Source organism: Phyllopteryx taeniolatus, chromosome 8, assembly GCF_024500385.1.
Source record: "Phyllopteryx taeniolatus isolate TA_2022b chromosome 8, UOR_Ptae_1.2, whole genome shotgun sequence".
NCBI lineage: Eukaryota > Metazoa > Chordata > Actinopteri > Syngnathiformes > Syngnathidae > Phyllopteryx > Phyllopteryx taeniolatus.
Genome location: NC_084509.1, coordinates 9,263,177 through 9,280,631, shown reverse-complemented (window position 1 = coordinate 9,280,631; position 17,455 = coordinate 9,263,177). Strand labels below are relative to the sequence as shown.

The 17,455-nt window shown below is 39.5% G+C and overlaps 1 protein-coding gene across 4 annotated transcripts in view; it reads right to left on the bottom strand.

Moving 5' to 3' along the window:
* The window catches only part of cadm1b (cell adhesion molecule 1b), a 230,926-nt gene that overhangs the window by 150,737 nt on the left and 62,734 nt on the right, over positions 1-17,455 (bottom strand). The gene's annotated exons all lie outside the window — the stretch shown is intronic.

Sequence of the window (17,455 nt, the reverse complement as noted above, 5' to 3'; positions counted from 1 at the left end):
CGATTAAAGTGAGGCGTACTTTTTAATTAATAAAATGAGTAAATGCTCTCCCACTAGATGCCAGTAGGTAAATTTAACCTGCGTGTCCATCTGTAGCAATCATACAACAGAATTATACTGTAGCTTTGTGCTCAGGTTTCACACTGGGCAAGTAAATTTGTGAGTAAACTGTGACAAGATCATCACTACTTCAGAATACATTTTGCTCGGAAGTGTATTTATGAGATTTTTCAAATGTAAAATACGTGCCTCTGCTCATTAAAGGTTAAGAAGATACACTTAATAATAAATTAAAGTGAGACTTATTATATAGGTGCAAATCTGTGACTTGCGATGCAGGGAACAAGACTCAAACCCTATCGAGCATCCATGTTGCTTTTTCGAGGGTTAAGTCCATTATTTCTCCTCTTTAGTAGGTAAAAAGCATGCTCTGTGGGGTCTAAGTATGGAGATTGATTTGGCCAGTCTACAAACATCCACTTGTTACCTCTAATTAACTGCTTTTTGTTTTGGCAACGTGTTTGGTCGCATTGTTCATCAAATTGGCAAACAAAATATTTTTGTAGACTTCTGAGTGAGTTTTTGCTTCCGTCATTATATTTTTCGTTCATGAAGATTAAATTGCCTGTCCCAGAAGAAGCCATGCTAGGCAAATCATGTTTCAGCTTTTGCATGCAGATAACAAAAACAGTATTCATTTGTGTTTGTTTTGCCTGCTTTATAGAACATCACCGTGAGCTCCTAAAGTCAGTTTTATTTTTATATTTATATTGTGTCAACAGGCTTTTGATTGGACTATATTTTATGGCGATATCTATTTTGCCAATAATGTTTCGCCTCTCCATCTTTTTTCTCTTTAAATAGATACATTCAATAATTTATTGTTTAGTCCTTTCCCCAATATATTGCTAATATTGTTATTGTAGGCAAAATAATAATAATTATAATAATATAGCCATTTTACACCCCTAAAAAAATTCTAAATACATTTTATATACCAATATAGGGATGAACATTTTCACTACAATATCATTATTAAAAAATAATATTTATATTAAAATATTATTAACATTAATATTTCAATGCATGGAGTTTCTCTGAATGTTCTGAACTCCCTTTTTAATGCCAGTGTCATCTCGAGTACAAAAATTACTACTGGGTAGATGTATCTCAACTTCCCATAGCTAACGCCATGTTGTAACTTCTTCAGACAGCAAAACTACTTTAGACTGAATTAATAAGTGGAATCCATCCTAATTAAATTTCTTCCAGACACGATTACTCAGCAATAGGGCTGCACGATATTGGAAAAAAATTACATTGCAATTTTTTTTACATCCTGCGATATACTGTATATTGTGACGAAAGAAAATACAGAACAACATACAGTACTCATGATGTGAAAACCAGCAAACAATTATTTTTCTCTCTCTGTATTGTTTGGACAATTTCTCATGGCCTCAGTAGAATATAAACTAGAGCACAAAGTATATTGAGTCATTTATATGACGTCTACCTGTATTTAATTGCACTGTAGTATTGAGCAGGTCACGGTCCAGCCAGACTTGAAGTTAAAATCATTCCTGTTCATGCCCAGTTATACTGTGTAGTCATTCGCACATTTCTGACACTATTCATTTTAATCCACCTGTTATTTTACACATTTTAACATAATTTGCAAGTGTTTCTATATTTGAGTGCATTAGTTTAATCAATAGACTGGGATGTGACTACTGCGCACAGGTAAATCGCAATGACGATGCTCAAACAATGTATCGTGAAGCCCTACTCAAAAATCAGTTCTACTTCATGATCGGTCCGTGATGATTCCTATTTTATCAATCTGCTTTCTCTCTCTCTCTAGCCCCCCCCCCTCGCCCCTCCCATATTCAGGGCCTCTGATTGGCTAAAATGCTTTAGGGTTGTGGTTGGCTTTGGTGTGAACTAGACACCCTGCCATTAAAAACAAAAAACACTGGTATACATACAAGCTGGTCCTGCTAATTATTCGGCTCTTTCCTCAGCCAGCAGCTGGTGTGTCAAGGCGAAAGAAATGAACAAAAACAAGGAAGAAAATTCTTAAGAAGAGCGGCATTCAGCGCAGCACAGCCTGGTGTGAAGTGTTATTTGCCGGTTTTCAAAGGACAAGGATGTCCTCCAGTGCCGGATGTTACATCACACAGCTTGATTCTTTGCACGCTCTTGTCTCGCCGCCTGTTTGTAGCTGTTTAAGTGCAAGGACCTCACAAGGATCCCACCAGCCAAGCGGCCGCGCAAACAAGTATAATCAACAATGCGGGGAAAGCATGCTAAAAGACTACTGAGACGCATATTGAATGGGATCTTGATCAAGCATCCGCTTTTGAAGTTCAATAGTGGGGAATGAATGGACAAGTGAGTATTATGCCTGGAAACCTGCACCAGATAAGTGAAGCTAAAGCTGTGGAAATGTAATGCAAAGGCCATTTAAACATGTATTTTTAAACAAGTATTCCCCCTACTTCATACTCCCCATTACCAATCATTGTTTATACTGACTTACACCAACCACTCCAACGTGTCAATCTATACCACTGATTTCCAAGCACTGTCCTCGTATGCTGCAGGAAATGATCCAATATCACTTAACTAGTGTGAAAATGATTTATTTCCTACAAATATTGTATGCATCTATCTATGCCAGTGACGTATAGTGACAACATTTAAATGTGCTTCCACTAGATGGCAGAAGAACCTATGTATTCAGCTGTTGCCATTTATACAACAGGACAATAGACATAGATTTCACACCCAGTAAGTAAATTTGTGTTTAAATTGAGACGAGATCGTCATTATTTCGTATGTACTTTTCGTATATCTTTTGTTTGGTGGTGTCAATAAAGGATGGGAAACACTGACTTATTTGTAACAAACCAAATATTTAGGTGAGCAAACATCTTGGAATGGAGATATTTAAAATAGGTTAAAGCGAGACTTCATATTTAGTTGCAAATCCAGCCATCTATTTTCTTTACCGATGGATCAATTGGATCAAGTCTTAAACCCTATCGAGCGTGCGTAGTACTTTTTCCAGGCTTTCACCACAGCCTCTTTCCATTTGTTTTGGGCGGATAACTCCATTTGTAAACTAGATTACAGTAAGACTTAGTATTTCGTTGCAAATCATTGACTTGCAATAACTGGATCCAGATTTGTAGAGTCGTGCCTCAAAAGTCGCAGCAAACTCAGGAGGTCAAACTGACCTCATACACACTCATCATCATACACAGTTAAGAAACTGTTACTTAAAGGAGACAAATGATGCATTATTTTCACAATTAAAAACTATTTGCGGGTGTTTTAACATGTCTGAAGTACCAAGAATTGCAGTACACTGCACAAACTATTTTTTGTCTTGCTAAAATTAGCCTGTTTTGAGAGAGCGGCCCTGTCTCATGCTAGCAAGCCAATGCTAACCCATGTACTGCTGGGCCAACAAAGGGTATGGGTTTAATTACTGTTTACAAAAAGTACACATATTGAGAGTGAACTGTTGTTTTGGCACTCGCTAGACTGGACATCATTAAAACAGCGGCGCTTGCCGCTTTCTCGCCATTGGACTGTGGGTCACAGGTGCTCCATGGAAGGTTTTCCCTCCTGTCTTTTAAATTGGCTGCAAGGTGACAGCCACTAGAGCAGGACACAGACACGCTAGCCCACACAATGCCAGTGAGACACGAGGCCAAAGTACCCACGTCTAGACGACTACTGATAATCAATCAGAAGGCTTCAGTCTGTCAGCCAGGAGGAGCAAGGAGGAGGAGAAAGTGGAAAGAGGTTCAAGGTTGCCCACCTGAGTGGAAGAACTGCCAACTTCTCATTCTAGTGGTGTTATCATTTTTTTATTTTTTTTCCTGCAAAAGGAGTTGAGTCTTCACATTGCATTTAGAGGCACATGAGCGGATAGCTGCAGCATAAGTAAATTGAGCAGTGTTGTTGTCAACACTTTGTCTCTCTCGCTCAGGGGCCTTGATGAAGCAGGATTCTAATTGTGCAGCTTTACAAAGTAATCACAGTGTGACTTTGAAACAAACAGCCAAGGTCCCAACTCCAACAAAGTTAAACAAGTGCAGCAATATGACGCCTCACAACCAATAATAATATCCATCCATCCTTTGTTCCACAGCTTACATTAGTCAGGGTCCTGGCAGGATCTGCAGCCTATTCCAGCTGACTACACCCTCGACTGATCTCCCACTCAAGTCAGCTATGGGAACGCCTCCACTAGCAAAGTTACATGTATAAAAATGACAGTGTATTCATTAGGTGTGAAACGTTTTCGGTATGTTTAGGGTTGCAAAATTACAGGAATTGTCCAAGCTGAAATCTTCCCAAGGGAATTTATGGGAGTAAAATTTACCTATTTGAATGTTGGTTCTTATTAGGAAAGTTAGAGTCGAGATGGAACAAGGGGTCCACCAGGTTTTTTTATGCCACGTGTTTTTTTCTTATTCTTGAATAATCTGCCAGGTGACAAGCTGTAATAATGTCTGAAAGGCTTCATCCCCAAAAATCTATTATTTCAGCATACATAATCCTGACTAAAACAACCAGATTCCATGGAACCACAGCGGTACCTTGAGGAATGCCCCAATTTACGAGTTTTGCGAATTACGACCCGTATTTTTGGCTTTGTGGTGCAAGCCAAAATTTGAGCTACGAGTGAGCTACAAATATGCTGCCGCTCAAGTGAAGTGAAAAAAAATTGACACTCGCATGTGGGCAGGGAGAGCTATCTATATCACATGGTTGGCTGCGTATGACAATACATCCATCCATCCATCCATCCATCCATTTTCTGTCCCGCTTATCCTCACAAGGGTCAAGGGGCGTGCTGGAGCTTAGCCCAGCTATCTTCGGGCGAGAGGCGAGGTACACCCTGAACTGGTTGCAAGCCAATCGCAGGGCACGTGTAAACAAACAACCATTCGCACTCACATTCACACCTACGGGCAATTTAGAGTCTTCAATTAACCTTATCATGCATGTTTTTGGGATGTGAGAGGAAACCGGAGTGCCCGGAGAAGACCCACACAGGCACGGGGAGAACATGCGAACTCCACACAGGCGAGGCCGGGATTTGAACCCCGGTCCTCAGAACTGTCATCCACCATGCCGCCTATGACAATACAATGCTTGAATGTGATACCATAAACAAAAACAGTGCAGCTCAGCTTTGGGCAAGCATATGTCATTGCTAGTGATCAAACTTGTTAACTCATTTGAAATACCAATGTAAGTATCAGTGCAATACAAAAAAATAACTAGCGTCCTGCTAATGTGACTTCCAAGAGCATTTAAACACCCTCTCGTCGGCTCTTCAGATCGAGTCAAAGCAAAAACAATGTCATTATTAGTATTTTTATAGCATCATAATCACGTTGTTCGAACCAATACTGTCATTCATTTCCTAAAAAGAAGACAAACAATTGATGTTGCATGTTCCTAAAAAGAAAATGTCAGTGCCTATATATTATAAAATTATTTTAGTTTTTTTTTTTCTATTAAAATGTATTTAAAAATATATGTAGATCATTCAAATTCTTTTTTTTTTTTAATTTGTGAATATTCAACTTGAGATTTTACTACTAGCAAGTTGCAGTGTAATTTTAAATACCATTTAATTTCTTCTTGTTTACATAAAAGAAAAGCATGTTTATATATTCGAATTTGTTCCCCTACAGTACCCAATGTTAACTGAACCATTATGTTACATACTTGCCGTTCGGCACCCACGGATTCACCTATTTGCAGATGTTTTTCGCAGATGTTTTTTAAATTATTTTACTATTTTTTTCAATTTCGTTTCAAAAACCCCTTATTGGCAGTTTATCCCCACTTATTCAAGAATTTTCTTAGTTAAATCTTTTTTTTTTTTTTTAAATGCAATTGTAATGGCCGTCAATTATCCGCAGATTTTCGCTATTCTCGGTCCGGCCTGGTGCCTATCCCCCGCGAACAGCGGGGAACCACTCTACTTACTGAACCGGGATTTTCTGAATAATGTTACACCCCGACAAACAATTTTTTCAAAATACTTTGAAGGAGCTCTGCCAACTCTCATGGAGGTTTATGAAATAAGCTAAACAAATAACACTGAGAGCTAAGGGACAGAAAATCTCGAATCTTTGATCAGCCCTAAATTAAACAAACAGCACTTTGCAATTATTGCATGCATAAAACAACAATAACTTTAACAGTGAAAAAGCTAAAATGTGTTTGAAACCAAACACAATATTCAAGAAAATAAATAGTGGAAATTCAACCTTTATCACCGCCATTACTTCGATCCAATCAAATTAATGAAACCTGAGGTAAACCCTCCTAATATATCAATATCACATATTTTTGTTCCTCAATTACATATGTAATGATAACTCACTAAATCATAATAAGCTTTCAATGATACAACTAGTCAAACGATACATTTTTTTTTTTTTTACCCTGAAAGACTGCCATACTCAGGCAGGCCCATATTAGGGACCTCAAGCAGAGGTCGTGCAAGCTAATAGCCATTAGTGAACTAGCGACACAATTTAGAGCACAAATAAACATGGTAACCCAAAAAATCTACATAGGTATATGGGATTGTACCAACTTGAAATTGGAAGTGTATAAAAAGACAAAGAAACAGCCTTTGCAGTTTTATAGGTATCATACCCAATTTACCGTTAGCATAGTAGCTAATGTTAGGAAGCCATAATATGCGCGGATTTGGTTAAACTTATGTGCGCAACCTTGTCCTCGAACGTCATTTCTGTTGAGCCGTGTCCGATAAATAACACCGGCTTTAATTCTCTGATCCTATGCTCCTTTTTTCAAAATGTCATCAAACATTTTTTTTTCCTTCTTTTTGTCATTGCCATGAGTGAAGCATACTTGTCTTCCTCGGTTATTTCCTCAGGCGTCACTATGCAAAACAATCCATCTTAAGCCCCTTAAGTTGCAAACCTGTGACTTTGCACTTTGCCTGTGGTTGTCAACCTCGTGTCAACCAGACATGAGAGGAAAACAACAACCCAAACAAAGGTGAATCATTTCAGAGAAAGAGAAAGAGACAAGGGCATGGAAAAGGATACAGAGCGGCACAAACAAGATGGCAGTGTGTTTTTTAAGCAGCTGTAGCAGCTTTAATAAACTAAAGGGCTCCACTCTCAAATATGTCTACAGTGCCCAATGGATAATGTCAAGCTATCATCTGGGATGGGACACAACAAAACAGGCTTCTTGCCAAAGACTCAGCGGCAGTCTGTGTGTATGTTTACAGGACAATTAGACCTCAAAAAACGACCAAATGTTGTAGTCAGTCGTCGGCGAAGTGACTTTGTCAAGAAAGACAACAACAAACCACTTCTGAATTAAAGATATGGGCATAACAACGAATTCATGGAGTCATTGATCTTTAGGATTTCAGAATCAGGGGTGTCAAACTCCTTTTCGTCACGGGCCACATCGTAGTTGTGGTTTCCTTCAGAGGGCTATTATGACTGTGAACTCACAGAAATGTATAATCGTCTCATATTACTACATATACACAACACGTTTTGAAATAAGAATTCTGCCAGTAAAAAAATATATATTTTCACAATTATTCAATTTATTAAATATATATATATATATATATATATATATATATATATATATATATATATATATATACACACACATATATACAGCGTTGTAACAAAAAATGCTGACAATCGTTATTAAAAGTGAAGACAATTTGCAATTTTGGTATTTTAGCAGAAAACAAGTTGACACATATGATTTGCTTTGGCGGGCCAAATAAAATGATGTGGCAGGCCGGATCTGAGATTGAGTTTGACACCTGTGCTCTAGACAGTATGAAATTGTGTCTTGAGGCATGAGGCAATTGAGGCAAAATGGAGTGCACTACTTGGCTGCAACTAGGAGAGGCACTGATTCAAATGATGGTTTGAATCCAAGTTTGAAGTTTCAAGTCTGGGGTTGGGAGTTCAAGCCAATAATAGGGTTGTAAATTAGGGATTCGTGTTTGGGTTTTAAGCTTGAGTTAAGGTTTCAAACAAAGGTTTGGGTTTCAAAATAGGGTTTCAAGTCAGGTTAATGGTTTCAAGTTAAGGGTTTAAGATGTAGGTTAGGGTTACAAACAAGAATTAGGGTATCAAATTATGCCAATCTCAGACTACATGAGCCCGATTTGGACCCGACAAAGACATCACAGACTAACGTTCACTGTCGTGGCCGATTTTTTACTTATGAGTTGCGGAAACAGGCGTTGTTACCCCGTGTAGTCTGACATAATGCAAGATTGGCGTCTAGAATGCCTCACGACAACGACACAGAAACTCTGGCATGTCAGAATTGTTTTTGTTTTTCCGCAGAGTGTGATGTCTTAAGTGGTACTACATTTTTTTTTTTTCTCTCAAACTGTTTTCCTGCTGCTTGGACTCTTTATTCTCGTCCTACCTCCCCGAAGACCTACTGTATGCCGTCGGACTGTGCTCTTGGCAACAGCATGCAATGATCGGCTGGGGTCTGCTCAGTGTCATACTATACTTGTAGTGTGGCCACTCATGCAGTCCAAGACATGAATGAATTTTATGACACCATGTCTGTTAATCTGACATAACGACTGTGATGAATGACAAAAAAATGTTATGTAGTCTGAGCTAATCATAAGGGTTTCCATCCAATGTTGGGGTTTCAAGTGTGAGGTAGGGTTTCAAACAAGGGTTGGGGCTCAAAATTAAGATTTGAAGTCTAGGGTTTTAAATTAGGGTTTCATTTCTAGGTCAGTGTTGGCAATAAAGTGCTGCCTTCATAAGCGACAGTACAATCAATGCTCAAGAGCACTTTACAGTTCGCATTTGTTGTTGTTTTTTTTTACTCGCTGGGCTCAATAAGGAGCAACCCGTAGCTCCACCCCGAGGCTTCGTGATAACCAAAGTCGAAATTAATTAGCCTAGCAGTGAGAGGTGGGAGGGGTGTGCAGTGGCTCAGTTACATGAGACAGGACCGTCGCCTCAAAAAACAAAACAAAAAAACTGTACGTGTTAAGTGTTTGATCCATTGGGTATTTGACTAAAGCATGTTATTACACATGGGAACTGTTTTTGATCTTGATATCTTCCTTAAAACCTTCCACCGACATATTGGTCAATTATTTAAAACATAATTGAATTCAAATTTTAAAAAGAGTGGTGTCCGACCACATGGGCGCACAAAGAGATATTGTGTTTCTTGGCAGCCACGTTCTATTCATTCATCATTGACGTAAAGGTAATGGGACTTCAGAGCTGTACTAAGGACCAACGACAGGCTCTCTGTAAAATAGATGAAAGGTGTGCCATTATGGGGTGGGCTCATGAGAGGAAGAGGCCATGCGGCTAATGACTCATTAGAGACATCCATAGCCAGACAGGCTGGGAGCCAAAAGGCCAGGAGTCCTTTTTAAAGACTCAATACCCTAGCTGACACTAATTGTAGCCGTCAGGACAGCATGGATTTTCACGGCGCATTGTCTGCTCCCCTGACACGTCTCAGCACGAACATTGGCCGTGCCAAGAAACCCCCGCCGTCCCCCCGACTTGATGCCCACCAGCTTGACCGCCGTTAAAAAGCGCCGAGTGCTCTTGGCGCGGAGGTTGCGATTGAAACGGGAAACGGCCCGAAAGTGTGTCCAAACACCGACGCAGGAGTCGTTCTTTTTAATATTCCAGCAGCATTAATTGCGTTCCTAAGTGTCAAAATTTGATGTGACCATAGAACCACAAATGGAACTTGACTACAGTTGCAAAAAAAATCCAGGTTGAATTGCCTCATGAGACTTTTCCTTGGTGAACTAAGTAAATCTATCCGTGCCGGAGCCCATCCCAGCTACCCATGGGCGAGAGGCCGGATGCACTCTGAACCGGTCGCCAGCCAATCGCAGGGCATATCATATATAAACAAACAACCATTAGCACTCACAATCACACCTACAGGCATTTTAGAGTTTTCAATTAACCTACCGTGCATGTTTTGGGGATGTGGAAGGAAACCAGAGCACCTGCAGGAAACCCATGCAGGCACAGGAAGAACATGCATATGCCACACAGGCAGGGCCGGGATTCAAACCCCGGTCCTCAGAAATGTGAGGCAGATGTGCCAACCAGTCTCCCACCGTACCGCCCTAAGTAAATCTAAATACACTTAATTTTTTGTTTGGACTTGGGAGTTTTTTTTCCAATGCAAGTTTTGACCTTTTTGTAATGTTTATAAACTACTACTTCTGGTGACCAGAAATGAAAACGATGACAAAACTTGTGTTTGGGCTTGAACTGACAGATAATCACCCAAAGGATTCGTTTTTTGTTTTACTTCCAAAAGATACACAAATTAATCAACCCAGCGGAACCTGTGGGTAAAAAGAATCAATTGAGTGGATGGGGTAAATCGTTGTACAGAGAAGACATCTTAGCCATTTCTAAAGGGACAGACTGGGAACCAAACCTCGTCTGTAGAAAATGGTTGGTTGAGTTGTCTTTGAATTAACGTCTATCAATTTCACCATTAAAAGAGCATTTCCATCCTATGAATCCAAACATTTGAAAAAACAGTTAATAATTAATAATTAATCCCTCAAAGTGTTGCTAACTGTCTGAATTTCCACATTTATTTTTGAAGCAACTTACATGTTGAAATGTAAATTAAAATGTAAATTACACCAGCCATTCCGTTCTCTTGGAAGTAATAACCTTCCGTAACATCTTCTTTAGGACTGACACGTCACACATTCACACTACAGTGGTAGAGAAGGCTAAAATCATCATTTGAGACAACCATAGAACAAGATATGAAACTCATAAAGTCACATTTAAAAAAAAAAAATCACATCAGCTCAGTCTACCTCCATTACAAGTGTCTTTTGCTTTTTCTTTGGCTTTTTTTTGTTACACAAATGATAAAGACAAAAATGCACCAAAACCCAAAGAATCCTAAATTATTTCTACGTAGGAAAGTGGTAAACAACACTTGATGTACAACAGCTTGACGATCGTAAAAAAGCAAATGCTTTGGCGCCGCCGTGACAAAAGTCCTAAAACGGGAGCGTGTCTAAACAGCAACGCGGGACTCGTTTTCAATATTCCCGTTGCATCATTAGGCATCTGCAGTCGTGGCGTCGGCGCGTCCTTCACTTGGACGGCGGCGAGGCGGGGATGTTCTCACCGTACCCACCCGCGACGCTCGTGCGATTCACTTTCAAAAAACAGCAACAGGAAATGAAAAAAGCTACTCTTTGCCACCCCTTCTCGCTCAGACACAATACGCACAATGGGGCTTCACACTTTGATATTAGAGTAAAGCTTTTATGATGCATTGAAGCAGGGGTGTTCAAACTACAGCCCGGGTGCCATTTGTGGACCGCAACCATTTTTTAGCGGCCTGTGGCAAGTACTGGCACCAATGCCTAATACAAGAGTAGTAATTGGTGTTTAAGTGGTAGTTCTCGACAGAGAATGTCGGAAGGAGCTAAATGTAGCCTGGGTGATTAGCCTAAATCCTCACCACGTGTATATTGTGGCTCTGCTGAGTGTCAATTCAAAAGAATGAACTAACAAATGACGGAGGTCTTGTTATTGTTTGATAATTGCTAGTTTTGCAAAGGCGAGCACTTCTGGAGCATTTTGTAAAAATCAAGTCATTATATTACTCAAAGGTAATGTCATAAGGTGAATTTCAATCGTTAGCCTAATAGCATATTTGCCAATGTCACTTTTGAATGTTTTTGTAAAACAAGAAAAAAACACTTCAACAAACAAGAAGAGTCCGGTTGCCTCGATTTAACCTTTTGCAAATTTCCATAACCTGGATAACTGAGAATGTACTGAAAAAACACAACTTTTAGAAAGCACATTGATATTTTTTATTGATATGTAAGTTAAAAATGACATAGGTAATTATGATTTTAGGATAATGAAATGATTTTAAAGTGTTCCAGGATCGTAGTTAATGGTATAGAACTTACCGTTTAAACCAGAGTTGTCCAAACTACGACCCGGGGGCCATTTTTTAGCTGCCTGTGTCATGTCATAAAAATGACGTTTGACATGGGCCGCAGAAAACAAAGGGTTGATGGGGGCAGCGTGAAAAGTGAGGGTCTCGTAAAAGTGGGGGCTTTACGACACCCACATTCCCCTTGGGTGAAACCACCACTGTTACTACTAATAACGAAGTAGCGTCATATGGAGCTTTTCTAGACATGCAAAGATGCAAATAATCTATTTGCAACTAAAATAGTAACATTTCATTTCATAACACCCTGTTGAATAATAATAAAATAAATAAAATGTTTTCTGTACCAGAAGCACAAAAGTTTTGCTCCACTTTTTGCTTTGTGTCAAGGTCCGGTTTGTGAAAATATCCCATTAAAGATCCTCAAGTAACTGCTTGAAGCTGTAGCACTAGACCACATTTTATATATATATAAAATTGCTTGATGGATTAGTTTCAGCGTGTTTAATAAATTAATGTAAAAGAACTTCAAAGCGGCCCTTGCATCCTTCCATTTTTCTGGATTGGCCCCTCAGAGGGAAAACTAAAAAAGTGACGAGCTGAAAAAGTGAAGGATCTGTGAGCTTCTTGATGCTGAAGGTAAGGGCAGACAGTGTGCAAGAAAGATTGGTGGCACTTCACTTCAAACTGGAAATGACTGGCAGCAACTCTCGCAAGGGCCTGCAGCAAAGAGCTGGATGATGTCTCTTCCACTTCCACACACGCACACACGTGTGCACACACACACACACACACACACGGCGTTTCACTGAATATAGCAAGATTAATTGATGGCTGTCTGCACTATTGATCCTTTAATAAACAACTGCTGACTATCAAATGTAAGAAAACATCCGGAGTGGCACAGAAATTCAATTCAGATCACCAAGCAGAGATTCAGTGCAGCAGGGCACAATTCCGCTGTCACCGTGTTGCACTTAAAGCCGAGTGAGAGCTCAGCTCAGTGAGCATCAAAAGATTAACTCGTTAAGTTTTAAGTAATTTTTGTTTCTTTCATGATGTTTAGAGGAAAGGTGTAATGATTAAATAGCAAAGGAAAATGTGATAATTGTAAAATAAGGAATAAAGGATTCATTACTTAAGGATTAAATCCATAAATGCCTTTTTGAATTTTTGCATTGCTTTTTTGTCACCAGAGATGGCAAAAAGATGTCATGAAAGCCAAGGAACAGGAAACTGTGCTTACCGCAAAATATGCCTCTACTGTCCTGGCTGATTAGTACAAGTGCCAATAAGGAATAAAGGATGACTTAATTAATGGTTCATTTAAGGATTAACTCCACAAGTGCATGTTTTGATATATATATATTTATTTATTTTATTTATTATTTATTTATTTTTTATTTCACCAGAGATGGCAAAGAGGAAAAGTGTCATTGAGTCAGTCATTAATTCCTATAGTTGAAAATGTTTACAAAGTTGGTGCCTGAAGCTTTGCACTGCCTGCATTTCCGTTAGTCATAAATGAAGTGAGCCTGTGAGCAGTTACAGAATTAACCAGGCCGGACATGCGATTGCAAACAGTGTTTTTCTGCACTTTACAGCGCTGCCTGGCCTGTCTGAATTGCACTGGAGACAGTGTAAAGTGGCCTTTTGGATTTGTGGTTCCATCCCACCCGCCTCCCCTCACCCCCACCCCGCTAATGGACTGTCCTCAGCCAGAGGTGCTATCCATCACACACACTACCTGAAGTCTGGAGCCTCTATAAAGATTAGGACTGTTAAGAGAAGATGGATGGCCCTTGTCAATGCTGAGCATCATCCCCCAAATGCCTAAATTAAATCTAGAAATTCTCCGGGGGGAGCTCAGATTAGCCTGGTAATAGCGGACACGAGGCGGGTCCGGCCATGCCCTTGCTATCGTTACCTTGAAATATTTATGAAAATTGTCAACATTACCCTGGAGTGCCGCTTGAATTTTTATTTTGAGAGCATCTTAAATCGCGCTCTTTAATTCCCTCTTGCATCTTGATGCTGTGTGTGCAAGGATAGCGTGTGGTTAAAATGTCAACGCACAGGCTGAGCGGCCTCTTTCTTCTCATCTATGGGAGTTTATCAAACCATTGTTGAAGAAGTCCATTTTTCCTCTGACCTTTTTGTCTCACTCAGTTTTCTCTCTTTTTTTCACCAGTGGTCTTTAAAAGGTTTGTCGGTCCTGTGGCCTTTTAAAGGCCGTGCTTATGGATTTATTTGGCCTCACCGCGATGGCTTGTGCAAGGTGGTGCACTTTCTTTTCTTTTTTTTAATTTAGCTGTCGGAAGCCCTTAAAAGTAAACACAGACAGATTAAGACACACAAAGCGTCCTCTCTTCTCTTTCTTTAGGGGAGAGTTGCAACAAGACAGTGGTGTCACTTCACATCCACTTCATCCCCAACTGGAAGGAATTTTTCCTCACTAATGGGAACTTGTAAGTTAAAGCCCCTTTCACGCTGCATAGAGGTTCTCAAACCTTACAGGGGAGACATTTTTCCACTTCATAATCCTAACTAGCACTTCAAAGAAGTGGGAAATTCCCAGTTAATTTCCAGAAGGTTTCCAGTAAAACATTTTGTTTTGTCATAAGCAGACGTCCATACAGGTGATGTTTTAAGTAAAACAATTTTTTTTTACTGTCATACAGGTGTATACAGTAAATAAGTTAACCACTCCTAATATGAATAGTATTTTGACCAACTGAAACATAGGGACTGCAAAAAAATCGAGGTACCAACAGTCAAAACATGAACACATTTCATTCTGGGACACAGGCTGTCGTCCATTACGTCCAAAAAGAAATGTTCCAATATGGATGGAAATAATCTAAAGCAGGGTGCAACTGTCACAGTCATAAAACTTTTATTAGCGCTCCAGGTATCGTTTTAAAAGTAATTTATGTCATATAAGTGTAAAAATAAGTTAACTACGCTTAAGACAGTATGAATAGGAATACGAGAACTACCTGAAAAGCAGAGACTGCAAAAGCTTTAGCATCCAAAACATGGTCAATACCCTAATAACGAGTACAGTGGAACATAATCATAAACATAAACATAATTTAAGGATGCAGGATGACTGTTCCGAAACACATTTTTGGGGAAACGTTTGACAGGAGGCCTGTACTTTCGAGCTGAAAATAGCTGATATTATTGTTTAATTGTTGAACATTTTAGTTGGGTTTATTGCAATTCCTAATTTTAAAACAAATAATAATTATATAGACATTGTGTTTGCATACATTTTGACAAAAGGGACATTTTCCCAAGAGGAAGCACTTATTTTCACGTTATCTGCGGGGGAAAAAAATATTTATTTAGATCATTTTTGTGTAAGCTGATGCCAGGGATATACAAGCGGTACAGTGGATATAGAAAGTCTACACACCCCTGTGATATACAAAAATGAGACTAAGATAAATCATTTCAAAACTTTTTCCACCAATAATGTGCCTGAACAACTCAATTGAAACAAATGAAATATTTTTCGGGCGGCACCGTGGAAGACTGGTTAGCAAGTCACAGTTCTGATGTCACGGGTTTAAATCCAGCCTCGCCTGTGTGGAGTTTCCATGTTCCCCCCATGCCTGTGTGGGTTTTCTCCGGGTAATCCGTTTTCATCCCACATTCCAAAAACATGCATGGTAGGTTAATTGCAGATGCTAAATTCTTCATAGGTGTGGATTTGAGTGCAAATTTCTGTGCGCCCTGCGATTGGCTGGCGACCAGTTCAAGAAGTAGGGGGGGCTAACACTTTCTGCCTACAGTAGCTAACCTTGAATTATTAAGATATACTGTATACAGCACCTGCATTTAAAAATACAAAATAAAACCTTGGCCATTAAATCACGCTCCAACTCAGAATCTATTGCTGATGCCAATTTGTTTATCCAGGAAAACTAAATCACAGTGACCTTGTACTAAAGTGGCATTATGGGGACAATGTTACATGAAACAGAAAAGTTTGCTCATTAATCAGCCAAAGTAAAGAAGAGCTTGTGTTTGCGCCCGCCATGATGTCCAATTAAGAGTTGGGTTTGTCACAGTGGAGGTTTGCTATTTATTTTATTTTTCTAAACAGGTGCCCGCTGCTGCAGCCACTACTTTTATCTATGCAGACAGCAGGGCGCCAGTTCAAAACAAAACCATGGATTATGTATAAAGTACACAGGGAGGGGGTATTTGGAAAAAAAAAATGCATCCATGTTTGCAGAGAGCTACTTGTTAAACACTTTTATTGTATTTTTTCCTTTATAAACCAACACTGAATTTGGCATTACAGCCGGCGTCATTGCATCAGAACAGCAGAAGATGAAAATGTGGTAATCCTAGACAAATCATCGTGGAGCCCGCTGTCACATCACAGCGCTGCATGCCAGCCCGCCATAGCTTTAATTAAGTGACGCGCAAGTGCCGACAACAAACTAAATGAAGATTTTAGAAAGAGGGAGAAGGAGAGTGTGAAGCGTAGGCAGTTACTATGGCGACCCCAAGTTTGCCTTCTTCATAATAATTACTTTTTCTTTTCTGTGCTCCAGCTCTCTAGTTAATTAGTAGATAGCTACGTTCCCCTCCAAAAGTATTAGAACAACGGAGCCAATTATTTCATTTTTGACTGAAAACATTTAGTTTGGACATCTGAAAATGAGACAGGAGAGAAACACTTCATCTTTTATTTCCAGGTAAAGTGGTGCCTTGAGATATGAGCGCACCGACATGAGTTTTTGACATGAGCTGTCCTTCGGGCAATTTTTTGCTTTATAAGCAGCAGTTTGAGCCTTCAAGCTGTTTATTCCCACTCCCAGATGGAGTTCACTGTCAAACTCGTCGTGTATTTAAAACAACCACATACTGTGGATTTGCCTTGGAAAATACTCCATCCATCCATCCATTTCCTGTACCGCTTCTCCTCACTAGGGTCGCGGGCGTACAGTCTATTTAATTGTTTTATCACTATATGGTTTTATAAAGTTAAATGTTCTAGAGGTTTTTTTTTTTCCTAAAACACATTTCAAATGTTGCTCTTCTTTTCTGGGGGGCAGGCTGGAATGGATTAATAACAATGCAGAGACAGGACTTTAAAAAAAAAAAATCTGGAACAAAGGTTTATGGACTGATTAAACTGAAAGAAAGGTTAAAACTTGGAGGCAGAAAAGATTTTATGATCCCCAATATGCAAGCTCATTTGTGAAACAGAGGGCACATGAGCAAAATGAATTCAGAAGTTGACAGAAACAACATTTCTGCTCATGTAAAGAAAGATGCGGCCAAAGCGATTGGGATTGACTTCATCATGCAGTAAGATAATAAGTGGAAAGTTTTAGATTAATTAAGTCAATCTCCAGACCTAAACCCTTTGGAGCATTATTCTTACCTGCCAAAGAAGAGACTGAAGTTCGACAGCACA